Source organism: Cervus canadensis, chromosome 16, assembly GCF_019320065.1.
Source record: "Cervus canadensis isolate Bull #8, Minnesota chromosome 16, ASM1932006v1, whole genome shotgun sequence".
NCBI lineage: Eukaryota > Metazoa > Chordata > Mammalia > Artiodactyla > Cervidae > Cervus > Cervus canadensis.
This window is the reverse complement of record NC_057401.1, coordinates 6,264,718-6,287,510: the sequence shown is the minus strand read 5'-3', so window position 1 is coordinate 6,287,510 and position 22,793 is coordinate 6,264,718. Positions and strand designations below refer to the sequence as shown.

The 22,793-nt window shown below is 40.7% G+C and overlaps 1 protein-coding gene across 7 annotated transcripts in view; it reads right to left on the bottom strand.

Moving 5' to 3' along the window:
• The window catches only part of FAM169A (family with sequence similarity 169 member A), a 67,152-nt gene extending 47,944 nt beyond the window's left edge, over nt 1-19,208 (bottom strand). The window contains exon 1 of one of the 7 annotated variants that reach the window (XM_043489201.1): nt 18,490-19,208. The gene's annotated coding sequence lies outside the window, so the exon portion shown is untranslated. Of the gene's footprint in view, nt 1-17,453; nt 17,585-17,976; nt 18,451-18,489 lie in introns of those variants that run through there. The other 6 variants (XM_043489204.1, XM_043489207.1, XM_043489202.1 and 3 more) reach the window with 6 other exon arrangements.
• Nucleotides 19,209-22,793: the final 3,585 nt, after the last annotated feature.

Sequence of the window (22,793 nt, the reverse complement as noted above, 5' to 3'; positions counted from 1 at the left end):
CACAACAATATATTATCTCACATCTGTAAGAATCGCCATCATCAGAAAGAACATGAATAACAAATGTGAGAGGTGTGGAGAAAAGGGAACCCTCCTACACTGTTGGTGGGAGTGTAAAATGGTACAGCCGCTGCGGAAAACAATACGGAGGATCCTTAAAAAGCTAGAAGGAGGAATTCCTGGTGGTCCAAAGGTTAGGACACAGCACTTTCACTGTGCTGGGCCTGGGTTCAGTCTCTGGTTGGGGAACTGAGATCCTGCAAGCGAATACCTGGATATATACCTGAAGAAAACAAAAATAGTAATTCAAAAAGATACATGCCGCCCAATATTCATAGCAGCACTATTTACAATAGCTAAGATACAGAAGTAACCTGTTTCCATAAACAGATGAATGGATTAAGAAGATCAGATCTTTTTTTAATGTGGTGTGTATATATATATATATATATATAACGGAATACTACTCAGTCATTAAAAAAAGAATGAAATTTTTTCTTTTAAAGAATAACATGGATGGACCTAGAAGGTAATATGCTTACTGAATTAAGTCAGAGAAAGACAAATATTACATGTTATTAGTTATATGTGGAACCTAAAAAATAAAACAAAAAAATGAATATAGCAAAACAAATTCACGGATACAGAGAACACGCTGGTGTTTACCAATGGGAAGAAGCAGAAAGGGGCAAGTTGGGGAATTAAGGAGTACAGATGATCATGCATCAAACAAAATACAAGGGTACACTGTTCCTACAGGGAAATGTATGATTAGTTTATAATAACTTCAAATTGCATGTGTGTCTGTGTGCGTGTGCACGCATGCACACACACACTCAGTCATGTCCTACTTTTTGACCCCATGGACTGTAGCCCACCAGGCTTCTCTATGGAATTTTCCATGCAAGAATACTAGAGTGGATTGCCATGCCCTCCTCCAGAGGATCTGCCCGACCCAGAGATTGAACCCGAGTCTCTTGCATCTCCTGCACTGGCAGGTATATTCTTTACCACCGTATCATAAATGGAATATAACCTATAAAAACACTGAATCGCTGTTTTACACATCTGAAACTAATACTGTAAATCCACTATACTTCATTTTTTAAAAATGAATAATTCCTTAAATGATAAAACTAAATATTTACAAGGTATAGGATATAAACACATATGCATACAAACAAATCATCATATACCTCTCAACATAAGAATTGCTATAAAAGGACACAGGAACTTTTCAGAATCACAGAAACATTTACAAATAAGTTTTGGTGATGGTTGAACAACCTTATAAATTTACTTTTTAAAAAAATCTCTGAAGTACAGCTGTAACGGGTAAATGTTGTTCAGTCACTCAGTTGTTTCTGACTCTTTGCAACCCCACGGACCGCAGCACGCCAGGCTTCCCTGTCCTTCACTATCTCTCGGAGTTTGCTCAAACTCATGTCCATCAAGTTGATAATGTCATCCAACCATCTCACCCTCTGTCGCCCCCTTCTCCTCCTGCCCTCAATCTTTTCCAGCATCAGGGTCTTTTCCAATGTGTCAGCTCTTCACATCAGGTGGCCAAAGTACTGAAGCTTCAGCATCAATCCTTCCAATGAATATTCAAGGTTGATTTCCTTTAGGATTGACTGGTTTGATCTCCTTGCAGTCCAAGGGACTCTCAAGAGTCTTCTCCAACACCACAGTTCAAAAGCATCAAGTCTTCCGTGCTCAGCCTTCTTTATGGTCTAACTCACACATCTGCACATTACTACTGGGAAAACCATAGCTTTGACTTTACAGATCTTTGTCAAAGCAATGTCTCCACTTTTTAATACACTGTTTACGTTTGTCATGGCTTTTCTTCCAAGGAGCAAGTGTCTTTTAATTTCATGGCTGCAGTCACCATCCGCAGTGATTTTGGAGCCCAAGAAAATAAAATCTGTCACTGTTTCCATTTTTTCTACATCTATTTGCCATGAAGTAATGGGACCAGATGCCATGATCTTAGTTTTTCTGAATGCTGAGTTTTAAGGCAGCTTTTTCATCCTCCTGTCACCTTCATCAAGAGGTTCTTTAGTTCCTCTTCACTTTCTGCCATAAGGGTGGTGTCATTTGCATATCTGAAATTATTGGTATTTCTCCCAGCAATCTTGATTCCAGCTGTGCTTTATCCAGCCTGGCATTTCGCATGACATACTCTGCACAGAAGCTAAATAAGCAGGGTGACAACATACAGACTTGATGTACTCCTTTCCCAACGTGGAACCAGTCTGTTGTTCCATGTGTAGTTCTAACTGTTGCTTCTTGACCTGCATACAGGTTTCTCAGAAGGCAGCTAAGGTGGTCTGGTATTCCCATCTCTTTAAGAATTTACAGTCTGTAAACTGTATCTCTCATGAATCCTTTTTTAAGCTGTTAAAAAAGGAAGCCAACAACCTAGAGGGGGTGGGGGGGGGACACTAAGGATTTTTCACTAAAGTCAAGAAAAATAAGGACTTACCTAATAAATAATATTATATAAGTACTTGCTAATGCAATTAGTTGAGAAAATTAAGACTTCCCTAGTGGTCCAGTGGTTAAGAATCCACCTGCCAATGCAGAAACAAGAGGTTCAATCCCTGGTCCAGGATGATTCCACATGCGGTGGGACAACTAAGCCCACATGCTGCAAGTACTGAGTCTGAGCTCTAGAGCCCATGAGCCACAGCTACTAAGATCCACACACCCTGGAGCCCACGCTCCACAACAAGAGAAGCCACTGCAATGAGAATCCCAAGCACAGCAACTAGAGAGGAGCCCCCACTCGCCACAACTAGAGAAAGCTCACACACAGTGACAAAGACCCAGAACAGCCAATAGATAATTAATTAACTAAAAAATTTAAAGAAAAAGGCAATTAGAGGCATAACAATTGGGGACAGGTGCATGGGTTAGGGGGAAAAGGAGACTATCTCTACCCCAATTTGCAAATAATACATTTAACTGAAAAACCAAAAAAACAAAAACAAAAATCAATGGAAAAATTATTTCAAACAATTAAGAAAATGTAGTAAAATGGTAAGATATAAAATTACATAGAGAAATCAAGCCCTCATATATATAATAATAACCAGTAAGAAGAAACAATAAATGAAAAGTCCAGGACTTTTTAATAGGTAGTACTGTTTCACTGGTCTTACAATATACTGAAATGAGAAATTAATTTTGCCCATTAAAAAAATATTTATTTATTTGACTGTGCTGGGTCTTAGCTGCAGCATGGGGGATCTAGTTCCCTGGCGAGGGATTGAACCCTGGGCCCTTCATGGGAACTCAAGAGTCTTAGCCATTGAAGTCCCCCAAATTTTTTTTTTAATCTAGGGGAAAAGTCACTGAAAAAATAAGTTACTTTTCTTTAAAGTGACCTTCAAATCTATTTTAATACAACAAAAGCATCATTAGATAAGGAACTGAATATCTAATAGAAATATGAGATAAACACAAAAAAGACATATACTGTTATACATACAATTAAACATATTTTTCTGAATTCTGAAGATATGTTAATGAGAGGAAGTTCTTTTTTTTTTTAACCATAATCTGAAATACTGGTCCTAAGAACTTTAAAACCTGATGTACATATGACTGGGACCTTAATTTGTAAATATATATACAATTTTTAAAATTAAGCTGACTTTTTTTAATTTTTAAAAATCAAAACCTAGAAATAGAACACTTAAATTCAACCCATCTGCTAGTAAATGTCTAAATAAAAAGAGAAAGTAAGAAAAACTTGTGACATTATTTATGAAAGCGATACCATAGGACTTCCAGACAGCTTGTGAAAAGGAGGAAAATAAAAACCAAATTTCAAGAGAACCAAAAAATAAAAAAAACAAGAGAACCATCAGGAGCTTATCTAAATAAGATGTTATAGTTAGAAAGGGATCCTAAAATAAAACAGTAGCTCTACATTGAAGGAAGCTTATTTGTTAGTTTGGCAAATATCTGTATCTCTATCAAAGTCAATATGAAAAAGCAATCTAAGCAAATACAACATTATGTTCTATAGTCAAACCATCAACTATAATGAAGAAACATGGGACTTCCCTAGTGGTCCAATGGTTAAGACTCCACACTCCCAATGCACGGGGCCCAGGTTCAACCCCTGGTCAGGGAACTAGATCCCACATGCTCCAATTAAGACTCGATGCAGCCAAACAAAAATATTTTTTTTCTTACAAAAACTAAAAACATGAGTGAAAGAAAACATGAGTCAACAGCAAGTGGAAGAAGCACAAGGAGGACACTAGTTAAAAGAACATTAGTACAGTAACTGTTTTTGCTTTCCTATAGACAAAATCCCAACTTTGTACCCAAGTAAAACATTCAAAGGCACTTAATATGCTACAGAAGTTCAAGAAAGAATAAAAGTATTCCTCGGACTTCCCCTGGAGGTCCAGTGGCTAAGACTCCATGCTACAACCACAGGGGGAGGCAGGTTAGATCCCTGGTCAGGAGAACTAAGATCCCACATGCCAAGGTCAATTAAAAAAAGTATTCCTCTTAAGCCAACTCAAAAGACTCTCTAAAATATTAACTACCAAAACATGGCATGAATGAAACATTTAAAATTTTTATTTCCTAAGAATAACCATGATGTAAAGGATAAAATATAAATTAATGTTTGAAGCTTACTTTAAAAAAAAAACACTTATTCATCCTAAACTATAAAGCCTATGAAATTCTTAGCTTGATACATGAGATTATACGTTTTCCTAATCAGCATTCAAATTTCTATAACTTAAACATTCACCTGAATATCAATTAAAAACGTCTCCTAAATCTCCAGTAGTATGTAAGAACACTTTTGCTTACCATTCAGAAGACACCGTTACAGATCAAAGGCAAGCAGAACATGACTAGTTGTAAAAAGAGAAGTTTGTTATCCTTTATTCTTAAGCCTTTTTAAACTGAGATTTTTAAATACAAAAAATAACGTCTTCTGGGTTTATCTGTATTTTTAGTTAAGGATTTTAATAAAAACACAAAATGAAACGATTCTGTTTTCCTGAAATTCAATCATGTAAATACTCTGAAATTTGCATAATGAGCATTACCAGAGGGAAAAAATATGGTTAGAAGGGTTGTGATTTCCTTTCTTTTTTAATAACTGACTTTTATTAAGTGCCAGAATGTGTCAGAACTGTGCTAAAAGAATGCCAAACAATCTCATTCAAGCCTTGAGGCAAAGATACGTGGTGGACCCAATTAATATTCTTATTTTATAGGAAAGTAAACCACCTTGCAGATGTTAATCATTTCCCCAGAGTCACAAAGAGAGAGTAGGTGGCAAATCTCAGATCCAGGCATGGACCTGACACCCAAGCCCATCCTCCAGAGTGAGTAAAACACTGGGTTCTGTGTCACATTTATGACTCATTATTTTATAGTGAAAACCTTTAGACTTGGAGCACTAGAAATGTGGCCATTTCCTGATGCATCTGACTTTTTTTTTCATATTGTTCATTTTCCTGGTGGCTCAGATGGTAAAGAGTCTGTCTAATGCAGGAGACCCAGGTTTGATCCCTGGGTTGGGAAGATGCCCTGGAGGAGGAAATGGCAACCCACTCTGGTATTCTTGCCTGGGAAATCCCACGGACGGAGGAGCCTGGTGGGCTACAGTCCATGGGGCTGCAGAGTCAGGCACAACTGAGCAACTAACATTGAAAGGATTTTTTTTTAAATCTTTTTTGGAGATATGAAAGCATGACTGGTGGGTTAGTTGCTAAATCGTGTCTGACTTTTGCAACCCCATGGACTGTAGCCTCCAGGCTCCTCTGTCCATGGGGATTCTCCAGGCAAGAATACTTAAGTGGGTTGCCACTTCCTTCTCCAGGGGGAAGCATGACTAAATGTCCTTAAATCGATCATTTCTGTGGCAACAAAGCAAGTTCAAAATAAATGTATTTCTTCTTCACTATAGAAGAAATTATTTCACTATTTTCTCTCTCATTTCACCTCCAGGGCATCTCCCAACAAACTTAAAAGTTGTTATTTTTGAATATAGTTTAAAAACAACTATAGCATCATAGCTTTTAATATGAAAAAAATTAGAAAATATTTCCCCAATTCCAAAGGCCCAAACATACACCCCTTCTAAAATATTTCTAGGTTTTCAAATCTGTCCTTAAATCCATTACTTTCATTACTGGTCATTCTCAGTGCCAAATTTTATTGGCTAAACAATCACTGATCAGTATTTTAAAAAGATGAAAGAACGAGAAATTATTATAAATCAGTAAGAGCAGCAGGTAACATTTACTGAGAAATGACGACATACCAGACTTTAAAGAGAATGCTGCATGTAACACAGAATGAAGTACTTCTATCAGCCCCATTCTACAGATGAAGAAACCGAGCTTTAGAGATTAAGACACGATCAATGTCACAGCACTAGTGGAGCTAGAATATGAATCCAGGCAAGTAGACATTCCAATGTAATTATTTTTTACTCAATATGCAAAATCAAATATCATACTCTTTGTCACAAGAAACTTACTTCTGTAAAACATCACAACTACACCTTGTTATTAAACATTGTATTCACGTATCACACCAGAAAGAGTACTTGTACTGGAACCCTGTGCCGATGCCCAGGTCAGTTTTGCCACCAGCCAGCTTCGTGGCCCTAGGCAAGTTACTTACCATCTTAAGCCTTCTGTATTCTCATTGGTAACGTGATGCAACTAGATGGGATAATCCTAAGGACCTTTTCACCTCTAAATGTTTGTAATTGTTTATTTTAAAAAATAGCGGTTAGCTTAAGACTGTGTAAATTACTAGCCTTAAGCTGGTTCTGCTAGGTTTAGGGAGACAGAGAAGGTTAGGAAGGTTTTAGAGAGAAATATAGCTTGCTATGAAAAACATCAGTGACTTCTCTGTTTTTGTTGTTTTTAAGCTTCTGTCCAATGTTATATAACTGTAAAGCTGTCAGATCAAATTGTGTCAAGTACTTTATGCTCTGCCCATGAGATGAACCAAAGGCCTAACTAGATTCTACATGAATGAGAAAGCTTAATGTCCCCTTAAGCAAACTAACTCATCAAAAATTTTATGCAGAATGAAGTGTAGAAAGTGTCCAAATTAATTTATAAATTAAGTAAATGGCATGCTCATTAATCCTGGATAACCTGTATAAAAACATAATACACCTCTTACATAAGAACACAAGAGGCCCACCAGCTTTTTTATACCCATCTTTTAATACTTCCATCCCCTTTTCCTGAAAAATTATGTAACTGTTTGCAAGAATGAATGTTCTTTAAGAAAGAAACTATGAGAAAGAGCTAAAAATCAAATTATTACTGTGATTTCCCCTCCTTTTTAAGGTTAATTACTGGATATCAAATATATTTTTTATTCTATAATATTTTATTATCACTCTGAGGCTATACATTATAATTTCCAAATTATTAAAAATATACCTGAAAATAAGAATCCTCTTTGAAAGTATGTGGAACTTTTTGTACGATTATTTAGTGTTCTCTCTTATTTTCTTTATTTCCTGCATATCAGAACCTTTTTTATTTTTTTAACATATATCCCCTCCCTGACTCCCTCCCATCAAATATATTCTTAAAGCAGGAAAAAATACATATTTTTAACTTGAGTTCCTAAGTTACTTCAAGAGTGTCGCTATTATTGGGGGCTTTAGGAGGAGGAGAAGATCCAAAGAATTATGGAGATTTTAGAGGTGAAAGAGTTCTTAGAAAAAAAATAATTATCTCAACCAGTCCAAGCCTTGATCCTACCTCAGCTGATTGTTTCCCCAAGACCGAAAATAGGTTGGGTATCCAAGTAACATAAAATCTGTGATGGCTCTCAACCTTTTACACAAAAGGCCTGTTTCTGGACCTCATTGTGATTCTCCCTTTGTCCCTTTTCTCCCCACCATCATATCCTTCTCTGACTAACCTAGGTCCTGTATTACATCAGCTCAACTTTTATTCTACTCACCTTTTATCCTTCTAACCTCCTATCCTACATAAGGCCCTAAGTCCAAGATGAGTCTTTCTCCACTCCTTGAACTGAGTTTTTGAGTATGACAAAAATGAAACCACTGAACAGACTGCTACAGTTATCAACACTTAGGTGGGCTCAACAATGCTCAGAAATCCTTTTCTATCCTCTGAGAGAGGAAAAAGATTTGATTACATATAAGTAGTCAAAGTGAAAGTGAAGTCGCTCAGTCATGTCTGACTCTTTGTGACCCCACGGACTGTAATCCATTAGGCTTCTCCATCCATGGGATTTTCCAGGCAATAGTACTTGAGTGGGGTGCCATTTCCTTCTCCAGGTGATCTTCCTGACCCAGGGATCAAACCCCTCATTGTAGACAGATGCTTTATCGTCTGAGCCACCAGGGAAGTCCATATATAGGTAAAGATGCCTATAAATGTATTGGTGATGGGACAGGAAGTTAAATGTGGTTCACAGTAGTAGTAGCGTCAGTAGTGTCTGACTCTTTGTGACCCCATGGACTGCAGCCTACCAGGCTCCTCTGTCCATGGAATTCTCCAGGCAAGAATACTGGAGTGGGTTGCCATTACCTTCTCCAGGGGATCTTACGGACCCAGGGATCAAACCCGGGTCTCCTGTGTTGCAGGCAGATTCTTTACTGTCTGAGCTACAGGAAAGTCCTACAAACGTGGTTTATATTTGTTACCTTTTTTATTTCAAGTAGAGAACAAAAATCAACTTTTGAAGTAATAATCACTGAGCCAACATGGACTATGCACCTGATTCTATTTTAAACATTTCACATGTATCCCTGAGAGAGTTTTTATCCCCAGCCCATGAAGCCGGTGATTTAATCATCTCATTTGTCAGATGAGGAAGCTAAAACACACAGCAACAGTGTAACCTGTCCAAGGCACACTACGTCTGTGTGTGCAGACTCAATCCCTGTCTGACTCTCTGCAGCTGCGTGAACTGTAGCCACCAGGCTCCTCTGTCTATGGAATCTCCCAGGCAAGAATACTGAAGCGGGTTGCCATTTCCTTCTCCGGGGGATCTTCCCAACCCACATCTCAAGTCTTTTTGCATTACAGGCAGATTCTTTACCAACTGCCCAACCTATAATCAGCAGCAAAGCTAGGATTTGACCCCAGGCAGTCTGGCTGTGAGACTGATCCTTTTAGTCACCATACTAGGCCAGAAAGCACATTAGGATCCTAAGATGGTATGAGACTGCTCACACATACCCACAGAAATCTTATCAGTTTTCTAACAGTTTAATTCCTTCTTCATCTCTAGAAAAAATGGTCCTACATCTAAGAAATCATTTAAACATGAAGGCAATGGGTACTTGGCATGTTTCAGGACTTACAAAAGCAACATCCAGTCACATGGCATAGAAGCTGATGCACTTGAAAGGCAGAATGTGTAGAATACTAGTTAAGGGAGTGTGTTCTCAAGCCAAAACTGCCAGGATTAATAGCTGGGTGAAAGTGAAAGTGTTGGTCGCTCAGTCGTGTCCGACTCTTTGCGACCTCATGGACTGTGGCCCACCAGGCTCCTCCGTCCGTGGAATTCTCCAGGTGAGAATGCTGCGGTGGATTGTCATTTCCTTCTCCAGAGGATCTTCCCGACCCAGGGATCGAACCTGTGCCTCTTGCACTGCAGGTGGATTCTTTATACCATCTGGGCCGCCAGACTAGCTGTGTGGCCAGAAGCAAATCAGCTGAACACAGAGAGGAAAAGGGCCTCTGAAGAAGGAATCAAGTTCAAAGTAAAAACTAATAATACATTAAAAATTTTACATGAAAAAAATTTACATCAAAAACTCAGGGGCAAACTTTATATAACCAATATGACCCATAAGAATCAGCTTCCTTAATACAAAAGTTTTTAAACTATGCAAATAAATAAGCAAGTGGCATGAACAGGCAATTCATAAAACAAGAACAAACATAAAAAATGCTCAACTCAAATTTTTTCTAAAAAGCCTACTCCAAGTATTTTTAAAACTAATTTATGAAAAATATTGGTATATATTTATATGTTTGTACAGAAAATGATCTGGAAGGGCTCACATTATATTATTAACAGTAGATATTCCTGGTGAAGGAGGAAGAACCAAGGGAAGAAAGGAGATTCCACATGGAGCCTCCTTCCTCAATCACTTACTATGTAGTGCAGGCTCTCTCGGATGCAACTCTGACAAAATTTAGGTTACATGCCTGCATCCAACTTTCCAGGGAGAAGAGTGATTTGGGAGGTTCTATCTTGGGAAGACAAGCAAGGCTCATAGGGCCGACATGGGACTCCTAAGCAAAACGAGTCAGACCACAAATACTAAATGACCACAGCCACGGATGGATGCTAAATCCTCATCTCCCTGTCTATATGCTTGGAGGAAGACAGAGTGAGCTACTTGCATTTCTCAGATACATATGCAAAAGCTTAACAGTAAATTAATAGGCGATATGTGAAACAGACATGTGCTTGTAACTGAAGCTTCCACTGAACAACGACATGTGGTTCTGCCGAAAAGAATACCTTTGCCTCTAAAACATGTCAGCTACCCCAGCCCGTCATGACCCAGATTATTAAACACTGTTTATAATCTCAGAGGAGCAGTTTATAAACCTCAGGAGGGGCAAAATAAGAACTATTTAAATGAATACACCATGAAGTCTTGTCCTTCAATATTAGACAGTCTTTTTTTTTAAAACCTGGCTTCTTTACCATGAAATAGATCCAATTAAGCAGTATAGCTTAAAGTAAATATGAGTTTGGCATAGTAAATCTCAAGGACATAGGCAATTTTAAAAAATAGGAGTCTAAACAATATACATATTGTACATATCTTTACCATATAATATCACAGAGATATGTCTCATTAGAACTATGAAGATGGATATTTTCGTTTTAAAGGAAATACTAAAACAAAAACAAAACTTGGTAATTAATTTTGGCTTACAACTTAGGAAATATTCTGCTGAGTCGCAATCACCACTACCACCATCACCACCACCTCTCCCCATTTCCTAATGTAACCAAGGGTTGCTGCTACTTGCAGAGTATGACGCCAACTTTCAAGCTGGCCAACACAAGCTAAACATTCCCCTTCCCCTTCCAGGCTTCTCCCACTCTGCACTGCGAGCCACAGCCTCATACACCTGCTCTTACAATCTTCCTGCAAACTCAGGTATGTATGCTTACCCACATCAAGTGAAATTGTTTTCTTACACTTCACCAGCAGCAGGCCCAGGGGAAAAAAAGAGACAGTAGTAGCCTTCCTCTCTGGCTTCAATATATTTGTTGTTTAATCACTAAGTCATGTCCGACTCTTCGCAACCCTAAGGACTGTAGCCTATCGGCCCCTCTGTCTGTGGGATTTCCCAGGCAATGAATACTGGAGTGGGTTGCCATTTCCTTCTCCAGGGGTCTTCCCAACCTAGGAATTGAACCTGCATCTCCTGCTTTGCAGGCAGATTCTTCACCACTGAGCCACCTGGCTTCAATACATATTACTATATAAATGAATGACGAATGACTGAACAAGTTTGCATAAATAAACCACACACTGGTGATAGAACAAAGAACTACCACAGATAAAATCCATGTGAAGTTCTGCAGCTAGAGGAAGAGCAATAGATGGTCTCTCAACAGGCAGATAGAAGGGGAGACCCTCTAGGATGGGAATGCTAAAAGGAAGCCAGAAAGCATGCTGAGAATAGCAAGTAGTTGGATTCATCAGGAGAGTTAAGGTATATAAAAAGCAGTGGCATGTACACCAGGAAAATAAATTGAGGATAGAAATAACAGGCCAAGAACACTAGATTAAAGAGTCTGGACTTTATTTTGCACACAGAAGGAGGTAATTTAAAGATCCTGAGCAGAAGAGAGATACCCAAGGCTATGGTTTAAGACAATTTACCCAGCAACTGCGTGTAGGATGGATTAATAGGTAAAAATGAAGGGAGACAACTTGAGAAACTCATGAGTTTCTTGCAAGTTCCTCATGCATACTTCTTTTAACATACTTATCACAGGAGAGTGTGATTTACCTATTCTACCTTTTCTTCATCTATTCTACCAGGCTCAGAACTCCAGAGAAACATAATTTTTCCAAATATATAAAAAGTAGGGATGGGTCAAATGATCTCTGATGTCCTTTCTAACTAATACCTTAGGTCATGCACGACCACTTAGAGAAAGAAGACAGGGAAAAAAGCACTTAATTTACAAAAGATTGGTACCATCTAATGAATAATCATTTATTCTAACTCAAAATGTTTTCTGATGATGAAAGAACTATCATTTATTGCTTGCTTACCTTGAACGAGGCATTATGCTCAACATTCTACACATAATAAATCATTTATTCCTCAAAATGATTCTATGAGGTTAACTATTCTTACACACATTCTTCCAATGAGGAGTCTCAATTGTGAACAGGTCAAGTTTCCCAAGTTCACACAGCTGGTAAGTGGCAGAGTCAGTCTCTAAACCTAGGCAATCTCTCTCCAGAGGGATTTGGTCAGGTTCCTAGATCAAGACAAAAGTCAATATAACCCATAATGTACCTGATCGTACAAATATCATATATCAAGCATATTGTTCAGTCACTCGGTAAGTGTTAGATTTTTTTGAATCTTGCAGTATCCTCTCTTCAGACTTTAGATACTTGTTCTAATCACTATGATCCACCTTCAGAATTTTAAAATGTTTATGACACAATGAATACAGCGCCAACCGTCTTAAAATGAAAGGGAAACTTAAAAGCTGACAAAATGAGATTCAGCTGGTACTAGACTCAATATGAATTATAGCAAGTGTTTTTTTTTTTTACCCTAAGTTAAAGCAAAATGATCCCACAATAGGGCTTCATTCAAAATGAGGAAAGGTGTACCTCAAGGATGTATACTCTCACCATGCTTATTTAACTTTTATGCAGAGTACACCATGAAAAATGTTGGACTGGATGAAGCACAAGCTGGAATCAAGACTGCTGGGAGAAATATCAATAACCTCAAATATGCAGATACCACCACCCTTATGGCAGAAAGCGAAGAAAAACTAAAGAGCCTCTTCATGAAAGTGGAAAAGGAGTGAAAAAACTGACTTAAAACTCAACATTCAAAAAACTAAAATCATGGCATCTGGTCCCATCACTTCGTGGCAAATAGATGGGGGAACAGTGACAGACTTTATGTTCTTCGGCTCCAAAATCACTGTGGATGGCGACTGCAGCCATGAAATTAAAAGATGCTTGCTCCTTGCAAGGAAAGCTATGACAAACCCAGCATATTAAAAAGCAGAGACATTTGCTGACAAAGGTCCATCTAGTCAAAGCTATGGTTTTTCCAGCAGTCATGTACCAATGTGAGAGCTGGACCATAAAGAAGGCTGAGTGCCGAAGAACTGACTCTTTCAAACTGTGGTGCTGGAGAAGACTCTTGAGAGTCCCTGGGACAGCAAGGAGATCAAACCAGTCAATCCTAAAGGAAATCAACCCTTTCCTTTAGATAGGTCGGATAGCATCACTGCCTGAGCGGTCATGTGTTTGAGTAAACTCTGGGAGATGGTGAAGGACAGGGAAGCCTGGCATGCTTCAGTCCATGGGGTCAAAAAGAGTCGGACATGACTGAGCGACTGAACAACAATTAGGAGATACAGAAATGGAAAAGGACCCCCGGTCTCTTCATAAGTCAGACAGCATTTAGTCTTTTATTCCATCCTGAGGATCACATTTTAAGAAAACTACACTGAAATGGCATCACCGACTCGACGGACGTGGGTTTGGGTAAACTCCGGGAGTGGGTGATGAACAGGGAGGCCTAGGGTGCTGCGGTTCACTGGGTCGCAAAGAGTCGGACATGACTGAGCGACTGAACTGAACTGAACACTGAAAAACTGGAACGCCTCCAATGGAAAACAATCAGAACGGCAAAGGATCTGGAAACAACAGTACAGAAGATGAGGAAAAGGAACTGGGGAGAAATCACTGAGGGCAAGTCTTGTTGGACAAGTCTTACAAGGGAAGAAACTTCCCTTCAGTAAATTCTATCCACAAATGTATCACACCTCCTGAAAACACAGATGGACTAATGAGCTCATCAGAGTACCGTTAGTGACTGCGGACACATTCCAGTTCTGACTGGAGTAACACCTCTCCACCCAAGGCACAAGGACATCCGTCTTCATCTAAGCCAATTCTAGAAAGGAGAGCCAAGAGTCCAGGGAATTCAGCCGAGTGATTGTTTGCATATGCAATTGGAAAATCACGGGGATCATTTTATAGAACTACACCTTTTGTTGTTGTTGCCATTCTGAAAAGCTGCTCAGATACAAAAAGTTAGTATTCACCAGTTTCACAAAGTTTCACTTCATTCAGAATCACTTCGGTTTCTTTTTTAATGGTCTAGAAAATTTTATCAATAAATCTCCTCAGCCTTGAAATTAATTTCAAATACTTTTAAATATGCATTAAATTGCAAAGCTAAATATCAATACTTTGAACATGTGTTTGCTTTTTGCTAAATATAGCTATATTTGCCACTCATATGCAGTAATTAATAGAAAATAGGACCAGATATTTGAAAAAAATTTTTTTTTACTTTTATTTTTTGGTCCTACCACACAGCACATGGGATAGTAGATCCCTGACCAAGGATTGAATCCATGCCCCCTGCAGTGGAAGTGCAGAGTCTTAATCACTGGACCTCCAGGGAAGTATCCAGATCTAAAATGAGAAGATAGATTCTTATTCTGGGATCCACAAGAGCTATATGGGGGACTATATAAATTATATTCAATTTTTCAAAACAACACTCATTTCCCCACATTAATACACAAACTAATGAAAACCAAAGATTTTCTTGGTTTTAATTTGAACTCTACCAACTCAACTCATTTTGGTTATACTTTATCTCATGAAGAGCAAAAGCTCTGACTGACAAGTGGTAGAGAAATCACAATTTTAAAAAAGAAAAAGTCATTGTTTTGAAATGTACCTCAAAAATGTGCTGTACACTGCATGACTGTGGGGAGAAGATAATAAAAAGGAGAAAAAGTTGAGGAACACTGAACTAGATACTTAAAAAAAATTCTAATTTCATGATGACGATACCAGTAGTAGCTCACCTTTAGGAATGTTATCACATTTAATTATGCTAACATTTTGAGATAAGCTCTATTATAACTACTCTTACAAGCCAAGGTTCAAACTTATCTATTTGGCTTAAATTGTGAAATGATACTGCCTCTGAATAATAACTACTGTTAAGAATGAGAATAAGTTCATCTGGTATATGACGAGCTGGTTGATGTAAACTTAAAAGCATTAGTAATATGTATAAAAGACTTTATAGACTAAATTCCTTATCAATACAGTTTATTACTTTATCATTGTACAACAAAAAGTCAAGTTGACTTTTACTCTGTAGCTATTCACTGAAATTGGCTTCTCCATTATCACTATACTGGTATCACCCCTCTTAAGGCCTCCAATAATAACCTCTCAATTTCCAAATTCAAAGGATTATCTTCATTTTACCTTTCTTGTCCTTATGACAGATCAGACCCAACTGACTACTGTCCAGTTTCTCTTTCCTTGGACAATACTCTCAAGTTTATTAGTTTCTTTCCTTTCTTAGTTTCTTTCAGCAACTGAACCCTCTTTCTCCTCTCCTGAATCCATAAACGCAGGGGTCCCCCCACATGCAATCTGGACTTTTTTTAAAAAGGAAATTTACTAAATTGATTTGTTCCCAATACATATTAGCAAAAACCTCTGTGCATATAGATTAAGGAATTTTTAACATTTTAATCCACAATGCTAGACTATAAGCAGCGTGAGTAGAGTTTGTCTGTTTTTGCACTCCACAGCATAAAACACTCAGTGTTTGTTGAATAAATGAAAGCTACCTCTGGTGTAACCTAAAACTAACATCTCATTGGAGGAGCTAGTAACTAAAATCATGCTCTTTTTTTCTCTTTTTACTCTGTGCTGAACTTCCTGGCAGGAACCACCTCAATCCCCAGGGACCTAAAACAGGTCCACTCAGTGCACAGGCAATCCTTAAATTCTCTAAAACAAGACTCATCTCTCAAGGTCCACGGTCCCTTTCACCTAATTCTCCCCCAAAAAACATGTCAGCAGGGAGAGGCATGACACTTCTGCTAGGGATGATACATGATACGGAATCATTTATTTCAGACAGAATAAGTGAAAGAGTCTTCAACTAATCAGAAAAAGTTTAGAGTGGAAGGGTTTAAAACGTTTAAAGAGATGACTCTCAAAAGCATCTAATTATAAAATATTTTTTATCCAAATCAAAGTTAAGTCTTTTGCTTAAGGTGTATTATACAGTTATGAAAGAAATCTGTAATGATTTGAATACTACTTAAAAGATCAGACTAATCTGGAACTTGTTAGAATCTAAAATCCACAGGTAAAGCATCTTAGAGTATAATCACTCAAGGAGCAGGCAATGTTGCTACTCATATAAGCTAAGTTCCCTAAACCAATCCTCATCATAAATTCAGAGGAGTCCAGTATGACAGCTTACAAGCTTTCCGTGAAAGACTGATATTTTATCATTGTTTGCGCTGGAAGTCTTATCACAAATGGACTCTTCCCAGGTTCCTCTCACCATATTCCCTGGGCTCACACCCACATTGCCCCCCACCCCGCAAAACAAAACAAAAGAGACAAGCAAAGATTTAAAACCCAAAACTTAGTCTTGTCCATATACCAAAAACTTAACCTTGTGCATAATAAATAATAATAAATTAAAAATCGTTCCTCTTGTAGGAGAAAACCAAAACATAGCTTGCAAAGATAACCTGTACATCTTTTGTACATGCAAGCAGACATACAAGGCACGTCAAACCCAGATCCACTTTGGCAAATTCCCTCCAGGGCCCAACTGTGTGTATTATGCAACAGCCACCATTCCAGGCTTTAATCCCTGTCTGTGATGCAGTGATAAAACACAAATGGCCAGAGTATACCCTACTAGGAACTTAAGTAAATTTGTGAGGAGATAAATTACAAACAAGAACTACCAAATTCTCATGACCCTTGAAAAAGACGGATGTGTAACAGTTCTGAATCACAATACAACTTGTCCTTTGGGTAGTCTTTTAGCAACCTGTCCCTATCTCACTCAAGAATCCTCACACGAGAACGTTTTGTTTGAGGTTTTGAAAGGATATCCCAAAAGAGGAAGGGGTCGCGGTTAATTGTGAATCTACCCCAGACAAGACAGTCAGACCAACTTCCAGAAGCTGAAAAGCCAGTGAGATACTTCATCTGAAGTAAACGCAACCCAAAGCCCTGAGCCATAAACAATCCAAAGCTTCACCCACTGATTTCTTACGGCACAGGCCTCGAAAATTGCACAATGGGCAGCTAAGAACTAGAACAAAATTGCCACGACCTGTATTTTAGAAGGGAATCTATACAATACCTAATCCGAAAGTGGTTACAGGTAAGGGAGATGGTCAGAGCATCCATGGAGGCCACCTGCGTGGCGGAACCGGAACGCTTCCGCCGCCCCTCCCCCACCCGCCACCAGGTCCGCTTCCCCCAGGCCGAGGCCAGCGACCCGGACTGAAAGGCTCCAGGTGGGAAGGCAGGAAGGGAGCGGGCTCGGCAGGCAGCAGCTGGGGGTCGCGCCGACGCGGGTGGGGGAAGGAGAAGGAGGCATTCCCTCACACAAAATGGTGGCGCTGGCGCGGAGGCCGAAGCACCTGGGGGCGCACCACACGCCCCTCGGAGGAGCCGGCCAGTCGCCCGCAGCTGGACGCGCGCCCCGAGCCCGGGCGGCCGGCGTGGGCCTGCGCCGCGCCCGAGCCCTCGGGGAGGCCCGCAGCTCGTGCCCGCGGCACTGCCCGCGGCTGTGCGGGGCCAAGCCGGCGGGACGCGAGGCCGGACCCAGCAGCTTCGGCCTGGGCCCGGGGCCCCCCGCCCGGGACGGGCCGCGCACTCACCTCGGACGCGCCGCCGGAGCCGCCTGAGGAGCCCGGGAAAGGAGGCGGAGCCGCGGGAATGAATGGAGCCGGCGGCGGCTCGCCGGCGACCCCCGGCCGGGCCCGGGCCGCGCCGCTCGCGGCTGCCGGGGCGAGTGCGGCCGCCTGCCCGCCGCCCGGGACACCCGGCTCCTGGTCGGCAGGCCGGCCGCAGCCCACCGTGCCCTCCGCCGGCGTGACGCACTCGCGCCGCAGCGCCTCCAGCCTCTGAGGCCGCGCGGCGCCCGCGCCCACCGCGAATCCCCCCGCCCGCCCGCGACGCGCGGCCCCTCCTCGACGCCCGGGACGTCGCCCTGCCTGCCTCCGGCCCGGCTCGCGGGTCTCGCGGGCGCCGGGCAGGTGTGGGCTCGGCCGGCCCGGGGGCGCCCCGCGGCCCCCGCCCCGCCCCCGCGGCCCCTCTCCCCGCCCCGGCTGCCGTCGCTAGGCAGAGAGCGACGCCGCAGCCCAGGCGCTGGCCCGGTATTAAAGAGTGACCTTGGCTTAGCTATAAAAATAGGTGTGGGTAAGCCGCGGGGACCTGGACGCTGAATGTGCGTATTCCTTGACTGTCAACATTCGCAGACGCCCGTCTGCACTCCCCGGGGAGTTCTCCTCCAGCGAGGGGCGGGACCTCCGGGAATTTACCCAGGGTGGGCGAGGCCAGCCGACCTCCGGCCGGGATGCAGAGAGTGCGGGCGAGGACCACTGGCACCGCCCGGCACCTCCCTCTTAAATCCACTGCCACGCTGGAAGATGGAAGCAGAAAGGAGGTAGAGAGCCCCATTCACAATCTGGAAGAGCCCAATCTGGACAAGACAAGACTTCCATTTTGAGATTACCAGGAACCACCAGATTCCTGCGTTGACCTTTTCTCTTTTCTCAGCCTAGCACACGCAAACTATCCCCAGGCAAACGGCGGCTCCACCCTCCTCTCCTCCCCTTCCTCTCCCAACATATTTCATCTGCCTTAACGCCCAGGGCCCTTTTGCTAATTACACTCTCATGGAAGGAAGATAAGTACTCAAGTATTTAAAGCATGATAGATTTCTTTAAAGTAATGCAGGCCATGGTTTAAATATGTTTAATAAATGAATTGAGGAATAGTACTGTGTCAATCCGTAATCTCTGGAAAATAAACTCACCATTCAAGAGCTGCGGCTTTGTTTTCAGCTCATCCAATAGGTTTGAAATTGCTTCTTTAATTCCTCGGAAATATTAAGCAATCGCAGTTCCAGCCTTTCATGAATTTACTAATGATCAACGAAGCCAATAAATACTTTTAAAGAACACTTGTTGATAGAGAGATATTTAACTCAGATGTTTTTCACCAAATAGACTTTTCTAGTTGCTCATAAAAATCAATTTCACATCTCTAATGTTTTATTTGTAATATTTAACAGAAATCTTAAATATTATAAAGTATTTACCATTTTTCTGGCCCTTAACACTGAATAAGATTTAATTGAGCAGGAATTTTGAATACCAGGGTTTTATTCACAGCAAATCTGAAATGAATGAAGTTATATAACTCTTAAATTTGTATTTCTAGGGCTATTTGTAAATTGGAGTCCCCAGGGCAATTCCAAACGATTGCTGCTTTGGCAAGATGTCCTTTTGGCTACCAGGCAACAGGTGTTGAAGACTTGGGCCTTAGAGTAAAGCTAGCCAATACAATTTTTTATGTTTGAAATGCATGAGTGTGGTTGGATTTCACCTGTTACTGTATTCGGTGGCCACTTAGGCATGGGAAGCTATCTTTCAGGTGTCTGACCACGCTTTAGTAATCAAAGTCACACTCACCTAGCCCCTAAAAGAGAGAGTCCAGTGGTCCCTCATTCAAGCAGCTAAACTCGGGGCTTTCTGTGGCAAGGATCTTTCCTGCTGAGCCCTGGTGGAGAAGCGCTGTCTCCTTCTCATGAGGAGTGTCAAGTGAGGAAACTCTGGCTTCATTCTCTTCACTTGCAACAAGTTAAAGCTCTGAGTGTTTTAAGGGGAAAAAAAAATTATTTACTTCCCTCTTTGGCTGAGATACAGATACCTTGCTTCTGTTTTTACCCATATTCTGAAGATCAATGGGTTCTAAGTGGATAAAGAACTGAAAAATTAGTCTATCAAATTAATACCTGCTATAAATCGCTATGAAAATATTTTAAAATATGCTTTGAAGCTTTTGTCTTAAAAAGTTTTGTAGGGAATAAGAGTTCCATAGCTTTGATTCTTGTTGCATATGCTTGCTTCCCTGGTGACTCTGAGGGTAACAAATCTGCCTGCAATGCAGGAGTGAAAGTGAAAGTGAAGTCTCTTAGTCCTGTCTGACTCTTTGCGACCCCGTGGATTGTAACCTATCAGGTTACTCTGACCACGGGATTTTCCAGGCAAGAATGCTGGATTGGGTTGCCATTTCCTTCTCCAGGGGATCTTCCTGACCCAGGGATCAAACCCGGGTCTGCTGCATTGCAGGCAGACGCTTTATCATCTGAGCCACCAGGGAAGCCCGCAATGCAGGAGACCAGGGTTCAATCCCTGGGTCAGGAAGATCCCCTGGAGCAGAGAATGGCTTACCCACTCCAATATTCTTGCCTGGAGAATTCCATGGACATGGACAGAGGAGCCTGGTGCACTACAATCTATGGGGTCGCAAAGAGTTGGACACGACTAAGCAACTAACACTTTCATGCTTGCTTTAATTATTATTTTGTTAAGTTATAAGCAGAAAGAAATATGTTCAGAGTTCTCATTGCATTGTTAGTATATGTCAAAAGGGAAATAAAACCATGGTAAGAGAAACTTGCAACACCTCCAGACTTAGAGGTTGCTGACATAAATGACCCAGAAAAGGGCCCTTAAATTGTATTAGAAAAGAGAAATTCCTAATGGCGAACGTTTTTAATTGTTAGCAAGCTGCAAGGCATTCTACTAACTTTTTTGTAGAAATCAGCTCATTTAATTCTCATAACCATCCTTTGAGGGACATACTAATGTTATCCCCAGTTTATTGACAGGAAAATTGAGGCACACAAAGAAGCTAAGTAATTTCCTCAGGGTCACATAGCTAATAATCCTGGCAGTTGGCTCCAGAGCACACTCCCTTAATCAGTGTTTCATACCACCTTTCATGGACACAAAATCTTATGCCATATGATTGAATTTTGCTTTTGAAGCCCTAAAACATACCATACTTAGATGCAGTAGTATTTTCCTGGACATGAAGAGGAAATTAAATCCTTAGAAAGAAAACTTGTAAGACTTCCTCACATATATATTAAGCAAAATTATATAATCTGTTAGTTTTTGAAAAGCCAAAAAAAAAAAAAAACAACAACCAACTTTCCACATCTTTTAAGGGTAATTGCTCTCCAAGTTTTTTTATTTCCCAAATTCCTGAGAACAGTTATACTTTTGATTTATGTATTTATTTAGTGAATGGAAGAAAAGATTCACCACCATCTCTGACCCTCCACTAGGCTTAATGGGCAGAATTGTTACCAAGTCTAAGTTCGCTCTGCTTGCAACTCCATAGGCCAATGAATCTGAGAGAGGAGGTATTGAGGAAAGGAAGAGACTTTAATCAGGGAGCCTGGAGACCAAGAAGAAGGCAGGCTAGCGCCTGAAAATAACCATCTTATGGCATCTGGATACCAGGTTCTGTTATAGATCAGAGATGAGGGGAGGAGAGGAAGCAAAGGAAAAAGGCCATTAATCTTGCAAACATCTAGAATGGCAAGCCTCAGGCAGGGGATGTGTTAATTTCTTCCTTCCTGCCATCCACAGGTGAACAGGGTTCTGAACAAGGGTACTTTAACAGTCTGGCAGAGGGGCAGGATTCCCTGAGCAAACCATTCTGTATGATTATAATAACAAAAACAACGAAAAGCAAGTTAAAGAAACAGTTCCAACATGGAGTCAGAATTGGCTTCCTCCCTGCAACAGAATTAGGGTCCAGTATATACAATATTCATGTTTTAAATTCATAAAATTACAGTGAAAAAGTTCTCATGACTAAGGTAGCCTAGGAACCTCTAGATCTAAAATACTAGCCAACTAGTTAACCAGTTAGCTAATAGTGACAGCCATGGAAAAGGGGAAGCGGAAAGGTAATCTAGTCATCTTTCCTACTCACCCTAGAAGAATGCTTTATTTCTTACCCAGGTATATAAAGTATGTCACAGGAATGCTTTCAGGATTAAAAGCGCTATTTTGTCGGGGTTTCCTTTTTTTTTTGTCGGGGTTTTCTTTGTCAAACACTACTACTATTTGCAGATTTCAAATTCCTGAATGATAGTATGCATTGAGAAAAAACAAATTCGAAGAACAAGAGTAATAACAAGTTTGAGAAGACCAGTTAATTTGTTTTTTTGGTTCAGTTTAATTTAACATGATATATAAGTTAAAGCTCAGAGTATTTGGTAAGTTTAGGCTCAGTTTAAGAGAAAGACAATGTGATATTTTTCATATTGCTGTTGCTAAGTCACTCAATCATATCCTACTCTTATGACCTCATGGACAGCCAGGTTTCCCTGTCCTTCACCATCTCCCAGAGCTTGCTCAAACTCATGTCCATCTAGTCGGTGATGCCATCCAACCACCTCATCCCCTATCATCCCCTTCTCCTCCTGCCTTCAATCTTTCCCAGCATCAGGGTCTTTTCCAGTGAGTTGGCTCTTCGCATCAGGTGGCCAAAGTATTGGAGCTTCAGCACTAGTCCTTCCCATGAAAATTCAAGGTTGATTTCCTTTAGGATCTTAAAGCAAGGTTTATCCCCTTGCTGTCCAGGGGATCTGAAGAATCTTCTCAAGGAA